The 9,447-nt window shown below is 35.1% G+C and overlaps 1 protein-coding gene across 1 annotated transcript in view; it reads right to left on the bottom strand.

Annotated features, from left to right (window-relative positions):
• Window positions 1-9,447, bottom strand: part of HDAC9 (histone deacetylase 9) — a 921,220-nt gene that overhangs the window by 704,258 nt on the left and 207,515 nt on the right. The window lies entirely within an intron of this gene.

The following is a 9,447-nucleotide window of genomic DNA, read 5'->3' as shown; positions in this document are numbered from 1 at the left end:
GAGGGGAAGAAGGAAAGAGAATGTTCGTCAGCTCCATACTCTAAGCATACTCAGTTTGGGTAGGAAGGGGAGTGATTTTTTTAATGCAATCAGAGGACGTGTAGGAAGTGGCTGGTGTTTCATTTGTTGATAAATGATTCTGCCCTGGAATGGATCCAATTTACTGGATATAGAAACTTCTACAACTGGGGGCCCTGGCTCCGACGACTCTCTTTCTCTGAAGCTTACTAATTAAAACACAGGGCAAATGACCAAATGTGTCCCTCTGAATGAGGGAAAATTAGACATCCTCTGAAGAAGCAGCTATGAATTGTTTCCTAGATGGAAAGGCCTGCAGTGAATGAAAGGAAAAAGAAGAGGCTGAGACCGATTTTAATGAAATAAAATGATTTTGCTGTTTCAATCTCACTCCAAAAGATTTCAGCATATAAAACACTGTCACTCCAGAACCCTAGATTATGCAATTTTCTGAGCTACTTAAATGGGTGCATTTGAATTAAATCTGGAGTACTCACTTTGAAGTGCCTTTCCCACCATATCTAAGCATTGTGGCACTGGAAAAAAAAGTCTGAAAACCAAATCATTCTGAAGTCTCATCAGCTCTTGCTTTTGATTGGCTAAGAAAATGTTTCTTCAAAGAAATTCTAATTTTTTATATATATTTACATGTGGTGATAATTTCACAAAACGAGTTAAATTTGGTAAGCTGAGGCAGGTCGAGGAAACTAGCAATTCTGTCACCGATACCCTTCTTAGTATTCCCCCAATTCAGTGATACTTAGCTTATAAAATAAAGAAAGGAAAAACTTTGAAGACTTATTGAATTTATTTTCCACCTCCTAAGTCTCTTTTATAATTAAATCTAAGAAAATGAAATTCTAAGTACTACGCTGAAGGAAAATACAAGCAATGCCTTACTCTGAGATTTCTCCAATAAATTCTCTTGAAGAACAAAAACTGCACAATTCTAAGCCCCCAAGGTCATCTTTTTATATTTGGTCTGAGTTTAAGAACAAATACCTGAAATCAATACTTCACAGTCATGACTCTGGCTTTAGTCCCTCTCATTTACATCTGTAGCTTTTGCATCTTCAGGAAAGAAAGAAGAAAAGACACAGTTCTAGAAGAAAAAGAATGGGGGTAAGTGAAAAAGAAGGGAGAGAACTTTGCTTCATTGTCCCCTTCTCCAAAACTCTTAACAGCTTCCCCAAGCATCTAGGTTAGTTGGCACCTCCTCAGCTTCATCCACAGGCCTTCCTCACCCATTCAAACATACCTACTTGCCCCTCTCTGAAATCCTGGAGCATATTTCATCATCCTCTCAGTCTAGACATAACTTATTTCTATGTAATGTCTTTCTAGAAGCCTGCAAGCCTCTTTAGGACCAATGTATATTCTCTATGCTCACCTAGAGCATTAAGCTGCTCAAGCACAAAGCTTCACATTTAAAAACAAGTATTTTGTAATGCCTCTTTTACTAACCTAATACAAAGCTCATAATTTATACAAACAACCTCTATAATAATATTCTTTTTAATCATAAAGTGCCCCAGGCATGAGCATAACCTCCATATTGAGGAACTTATCTGATGCCTACCCTACTACCAACAAGTAAATATGAATTAAAGAGAAGTAATAAGAAGCTAGTACTTTCAAGAAGGTTAAGAAAGTGAAAGACTGGAAGGTTGAGTGGTTGCATGGACATTAGGTTAAAATTTAGTATTAGAATAAGATACAATAAATCAGGCTTACAGGCAAGTGATAAAAGGAAAACAAGAGTAACTGAAGTCTAGATAACATGCCAAGGCAAATTATAGATGGTAAAAGTGAAAAACACACAAAGAAGCGTTAATATTCTCTCATAAGATCTGAGATTTATTTCTTATTCATAAAAAATGTTAAAGAAGTGTTAATTTTGCTTTTTGTTATATCGAACAAGGATGCTACAAATGAACACTGATGGAGCTCCATTGTGTTGGTTATTCAAATACCATGAGCCACTTTGTTGTCAGTGACATGGTTTTCCTAATGGTGAACAATGCACAGTAAACCCTCCAAAGCAAAGAACAATTTTACCTGAAATTTTACAGTAGTTGTAGTCTTAGGAAATTCAATGTATACTAAAATTGAATTAAAGCAGTTTTTATATGTGCAACCAATTTTTTTTTCTAGGCTCAAATAATTATAAACAGGTGTTTCACCTACATGAATACCCAAAGGGATTCTTGAAAATGCAGGACACAACTTCCAGGTCCAGGACGGCCTCTCACATAACAGGACAGCAGTCCACTAAATGCCAATAGTGCCCTCCAAGCACTGTGGCATCCAGAAAACACTTTCAAATCTTCCCTTAGGGACCAGTACAGCCTTGTTGAAAGCACTATCCTAGACAAACTACTGCCCTTCAAACAGCTGGTTTTGGGAGTCAGGTAGGCATATCAAGATGTGAAGGAGACCAGGACAGGAATGTGCTGAATGCAGAGTGCATGCTCCTGCTGGCTAAGGCCAACTGTGGCCATCTGCTCTCAACTGTGGCCAACCAGGAGTCAGCCCCAGCAGCACAGAACCCCCATTTATCAAGAGAAGGTGGACATCTGGATTTTTATGTGAAACCTCCTTTTTAAGAAAGATTTGGCAAACACTCTTTGAACTATACAAAGTTTGTCTTCAGGCTAACAGGATTATTGGTTGCTCAATCAAAAACATATAACAATATTTACAAAATATGTAACGTCAGAGTATGGTATTCAATGTAACAAATACTTTGATCCCCTATTGTATATAGGAATTATATAGAATAAACTGGAGTATCTGCCAACATATTAATTAGAATTCTCTATTATTTTTTCTTTTTTCTTTTTTCTTTGCAGTATTTTCTAATTTTTCTAAAATAAATACATAAGGCTTTGCAGTAAAAAAATAAGCAATAGAAAATATATTTCCATTTTAAAAATTGGAAGATGGTAGTTATTAAAAGGTCTTTAAATACACTCAGAAAAAACTACCATTAAAATGGGAAAAACAAATTAAATTTCTTTCAAATACCCAGTTCTGTTTCACCTCAAGCACTGGTTAAAGATCAGATGTAAAAATTAAACTGTCTGCAAATCAGAACAGGGATATGCCCAGGTAATGGAATAATTACCTTGTGTTCTAGATATGTAAGTCATTATATTACCTCTTGTATTAGATAGTCAGAGCCCACACAGGAAGGATGCAGGTCTGACTGTGCGTCATAGAAAGCACTCAAATGAATTGTGCATCAATTTAAAAAGACCTAGGTTCTAAAAGTGGTAAAAAATAAACTTTCCTACGAGCAATAATAATAAAGTTAACCTTTAAAATGAAGGTGCTTTAGTAATTTAATTACCTTTTTCCTATTTACAAAATTAATATTAGAAGCTGAGTCATGATGGAATTCAATAAAATTATTTTATTAACTTCCTCTAAGGCTTAAAAAATACTTTATTAAACTCTCTTTTTATAATTCAGTCTTCTCCTTCACTCTGCTGAAGACTTGGACCACATTTTATTCCTATAAAAACTGATTTTCCCCCAAATTAGAAATATGTAACTAGAAATGATTCAAAGCTGACCCTCCTAGGTACCAAAACACAACATCCTGAAATCATACATAAGACCACTTAAAACACACATTTATATACACTATACATTCTGTAATTATTATTGAATTTTCACAATTTAGAAAAATGTACCACTAGACTGTATACAGAGGGACTAATTGAACCATGGTAACCGGTATGAAAATAATGATGATACAATTTTTAGAGATATTACCTTTTCTTTTTTTCTTAGGAAGCACGGTCATGCATGGTGCTTATTTTGAAAGGAAATTCAACCTTTTTCCTGTCTTAAGTTATATGCTGACTAGAGTTTGCATTCTTAAATATGTGTTCAAGTTTGTTCATTTCAATTCTGCAGAAGCAGAAGATTATACAGTTTGTGAACTAAACCTTTCCTTTCAATTGTATCTTTCAATTTTGATTACAAAAGCAGATGTTTGCAGGTTTGAAAGTTGCTAGTTCAACATTGTGGGGGAATCCAGGGTAAACAACAAAATTACCAATTGCCCAGCATAAAAAGAAAATCTCATCAGCATAGTATCACGTAGTATGTTTTTCTGAGATGCATCCCAAATTTAGTGTCTTTAAAATGCCTTTGACACTTGACTAAATTTAGTGCTAAGATGACTGTTTGCAGCCAAGATTTTGCTTATTGACATATATTTAAATAAATGAGAAAAACTACCACTGGAACACAATGTGTCTAAATATATACTTGCTGAAAAGAAGGAGCATTCCAGTGTGCCCATCTTCTCTAGTACACATAAAACATAATACTCAACTTCACTGGGAAGCAAATAAATATAAATTATGACACATTAACATTTTTACCTATCATTGATGCTAATAGATGACGACAAGCACATGATGTGAAAAACACTGCTAGTAGGAGTGTAAATTGGTACACCTTTCCCAGGGAAAAAAATGTCACACTATATCAAGAATCTTTTAAAACGTTCACACTCCTTAAGAGTGATTCTATTTCTAGGAATCATTTCCAAACAAAAAAAAGTCAAGGATGTGGATGGTGATTTATGTAAATGAATGTCCATCACACTGCTACTTTAAAGTGTCACTGAATAATTGCAAATGGTGTATATTCCCAATATAAAGAAAATAATAAAAGAAATTATGATATAATTATATGTCATTATTATAAAAACTTCTACAAATCATGATACTGAAAATATTGAATAACACTAAAAAATGAACAATATTGAATAAGAGAGGGGATAGAAAAATACACATTATGACTTGGTATTATGACCCAAGTCTTAGAACCCAAACATACACTTGCCATTCACACCCTCACAATTTCCCCCAAATTTTATCCCACAGTCAATGGAAAAAAGACCAAAAGAAAAGCCCAGAGTGTGAAGACTGTGTCTTTTACTTGTCCTTTAGCTTCTGGAATTTTATTTCATTTTACTTTGGTTTAATGGATTTTAATTTTTCTCCTTGATAAAGTGAAGCTTGCCTGGCAACTCAGAAGCTTTAGGGTGAAATCCACCTCACTTTAATGTGGAAACAACTGTCAGTGGGTCCTTATTTTAGTTATTCCACAAGAAATCACATTACTTTTTAAAACAGAGTGCTGAAAATCATGTCTGATTTATAGCAAAATGAATACTTAAAATTTTACCTGAGACAACAGTAACATTGAGTGTTGGATTTAAATCAAAAGAAGAAGAAAGAAATCTTCCTGTAACTAGTCCCTATAAAACCAAGCACTGGACAAATTGGAGCTCTTTTAGTTACCACAACAACCCTAAAGGTTAAGTTTTCTCATACCTAATTTACACATGGGGAGACTAATTTACCCAAAGATTAGATAAATTGGCCAAGGTCTCACATTTGACAAATCAAGAATCAGAATTGATTATAGTCGATCCTGACCGCAAAACCAAAGACTAACACTACATACAAAGATTTTACAACGGAATACAGGTAGTTAACCCATGGTAATCTTCAAACATACTTTTCTTGTCTAAAGTTACTATGGTGGAAGATGAAATAGGAGGTAAAGGAGAATTGGGTAAAAGTACACAATTGAATACATTAACCAAGCCTATATTTTTCAGACCAAAAGTCAGGACACAGGATCTGAACCTGTGAAACAGAAGTAGTCCCAGAGTTTCATGTTCCATGTAACCACCATTTGCCTAATGTTTAATGAAAATATATATATATGTGTGTGTGTGTGTGTGTGTGTGTGTGTGTGTTGTAAACACCAAATCACATTTATAATTGTATTGACTTTAAAGCTAAAGTCATACAAATAATATATGATCATAAAATCAAGTAATACACAAAATATATATAGACAAAGCAAAAATTGCCTCATTATCCTACACTACACAAAAAGCCAGTGAGAACAATTTGGTGGCCTCCTGGACTTCTTTATGCTCACATTCACAAAATTATGGTAGCACTTAAGGATATGAATGTTGTGTAAATTGTACAAGTGACATGAGGCAGGGTTTAACTTTAAACATATTGGTTTAATTTTCAGAGGATCTCCTTTCTGACTTTTTATTTTGCTGGGGCCAGAGGGGAGAATACTCCACAAACAAAGAAATGGAGAACTTTATTGTTTTGATTTGTTTATTTTTAATACTTTCCAAAAATCCAAAGTATTAGGTGGTTGATTCTGCCATTTATTCTGGTTTCCTTTCGAGCAAATCATTTAATTCGGCAGCTGAATGTTTCCCATCTATAAATAAGGGTGATCACCTATAAGAGTTCTGAAAAAGTCAGTGACTCAGTAACTATATGGAATTATATTTCAGTAACTTTCTTTTAAAATCTGTTTTAGAGTAATGCAACATGCTTAACAAAAATGAAACGCAAATCTTTAGAATTTCAAATGAAGAATTAAGATACCATTGGGCCATGTGTACTCACAATCTATTATGCAAAAAAGAATGATAATCGGTTCACCAAATAATAGCCATACCACTGTTATACTCTCTGCTACATAAACTTGGTATTCTACTACATTTAAAACAAATCTCTAATTCACCTTTGCTTTACTCAGTCTCTTTGCGATGGTTTGGCTCTGTGTCCCCACCCAAATCTCATCTTGAATTGTAATCCCCACATGTCGGTGGAGGGACCTGGTGAGAGGTGATTGGATGATGGGGGTGGACTTCCCCTTGGCTGTTCTCGTGATTGTGAGTGAGTTCTCAGGAGATCTGGTTGTTTGAAAGTGTGTGGCACTTCCCCCTTTGCTCCCTCCTGCCACCATGTGAAGAAGCTGCCTCTTTCCTCTTTGCCTTCCACCATAATTGTAAGTTTCCTGAGCCCTCCCAGTCAGGCTTCCTGTTGAGTCTTCAGAACTGTGAGTCAGTGAAACCTCTTTTCTTCCTAAATTGCCCAGTCTCAAGTAGTTCTTTATACCACTGTGAAAACAGACTAATACACTCTTCTTATATTATTACTATGCCCTACTATGAAATATCTCCCCTTGCTGGGTTAGAGTGTTGAGTATCTAAAAAATTGAGATAGAAATTTCAAGGCACTGAGAACCAGAAAAAGGTCAAAGAGTTTCATATGCCCCATTTATTACCTTTCAAATGCAGGACCTAAAAAATATTCAGAATTTCCAACATTTCTTTCAGCCCTAATTTTAACAGTGGGAATCTTTAATCAGTCAAATAGTCCTGAGCTCTAGCTAGTTCTGTTCACACAGTGACTGGCTGTACAGAGTGAAGATTACAACATCAACCATGTGGCCAAGAGGAGGCAGTACCCAGACTCATTTATTACTTTTCCCCCAGTGGATTGGTATGGATGCATTGTGAAGAGTAAGTGCAACATCCTTTTGCCTCATGAAACACATGGGGATAAATTCTTCACCAAATTACACATAATCCAAGTGAGCAGAAATCTTAAGGGAATGCTCAGCAAGTGATAATCACTTTCCCTTTGTGCAAATATGTCATTTCTCTTTCAGAAAAGGATCCTGGGACCTTGCATTGTCTTGTTTAAGAATAATAATCACAACGTATCACTCTCATCTATTTCTCCTAAGAAATAAAATGTTTTTATTTCTCAAGGACCGGGAGTCTTGGGCACCATTTTGAGATTTTCTGAGAAATATTCACAATATACTTCCATTTACTAATTACATAATCTTTAGAATGTTATTAAACTTTCTGGACTTTATTTCTCATTTACAAAATGGGATTTATAATACCTATTCCATAGAATTGCTGTGAACATTAAATTAGGTTTATTATATACAGGGCCTTGCACAGTGACCAACACATTGTAAACAGTCAAAAACTGATAAATACAATTACTGTAACTACTAGCAATAAACAATATTTAGTTTTTTCCTCCTCATACTAAGAAGGATATTATGATGACTCTATGTGTGTATGTTTCTTTCAATATTTTTTACAGTAGCTACAGGCTTATTCAAGCCCTTTTTCTAAAAGCTTTACTATATAGTTTTAAAAATCCTTTTAAGATTCATAATCCTATTGAGTCAAGAATAAAATGTGTGCTTAGTTTCAGGCAAACAATTGTTCAACAGAAGCCCCTTCAATTTTTAATTATGCTCTCTTCCCTTTCCAAGTTCACTGTTATTCTCTGATTTTTAATCTTAAAAGTCAGTCAGGGTACATTATTTATGTTATATTCAATACGGAGAAAAAGGAGAAAAGGGATTTTATTCAGGACACTAACTCTAACCTTGAAATGTTATTTTCTGAACATTTGTTCTGCTCACTGAGCAAATTTTAGTCTTCAAGTCAGATGTCTAAATACAGTGCTTGAGCTCTGCTTAAAGGCTAAAAATACAGACTTCTGCACAAGGTGATGGTTACAAAGGAAGGTGTTTAGAATATGGTTCAATAGAAGCTAAGGTAATTGAGCATTAGCTATACAGTTCAACCAGCAGAATTCCTCATCTACACTGAAGCTTTGGAGTCAAATCGTAGGCTATTATCCTTTGAAATACATTTTACATGGAAAGAGAATCAATTAAAGAAGTGGTTTCCTGAAACCTTCACCAGGTCCTCAGTTTTGATCATTTGGAGACTAGAAGTCATGGAATCCTTTGTCAACCTCTTTCTCTCAAATTGAGTACTTAAGCACAGTAAATCTGAACAGGAAGACTGGCTGCAAAACCCATGCAGTATTTTCCTCCTCTTGTGAAAATATTTGAATAGAAGTAAGTGAATAGTTTTGATGCTCACTAATACCACGATAAAACAAGGTCATCATATAGGAAGTTTATTATCCTCCAGGAAACATACTGTGTATCACTGCCTGATTCTGCTTCAGACTCACAAACTAAGCTCTGTTCCACCTTGTATCATCCCTTCTCAGACTCATAAACTAAGCTCTGTTCCACCTTGTACCTTGTATCATCTTACACTAAGTCTTCCTCAGGCACATCTACCCAAAAGTAAAGTGTCAAGGAGAGGGGAAGAGGAAAATAAAACAGAGGCCTGGAATGGATAATCCTGTCTCTGTTTTCAAATGACACGTGAGGTTCATTTAATTCTTTAAATGTTATTCCTTTTGAGAAGTTGGAAAAGATAACATTAAGTGCACAAAGAAGAAAAGGGCAGATAAAAATGTTGATGTGCTCATGATAAGTAATGCCTAAATAAATGATTAAATGGAAGAAGTCATAACAATATTAGACCATCTCGATAGGTTATTTTATTAACCAAGTCCCGTCTTTTTTATTTTTATTTTTATTTATTTATTTTTTTGAGACAGGGTCTCATTCTGTCACCCAGGCTAAATACAGTGGCACGATCACGGTTCACTGCCACCTCGACCTCCTGGGCTCAAGAGAGCCTCCTGTCTCAGCCTCCTGAGTAGCTAGGACTACAAGTGCATGCCA

The sequence above is a fragment of the Colobus angolensis genome, unplaced genomic scaffold, assembly GCF_000951035.1.
Source record: "Colobus angolensis palliatus isolate OR3802 unplaced genomic scaffold, Cang.pa_1.0 Scaffold229, whole genome shotgun sequence".
Lineage (NCBI taxonomy): Eukaryota > Metazoa > Chordata > Mammalia > Primates > Cercopithecidae > Colobus > Colobus angolensis.
This window is presented reverse-complemented; position numbering and strand designations above follow the sequence as displayed.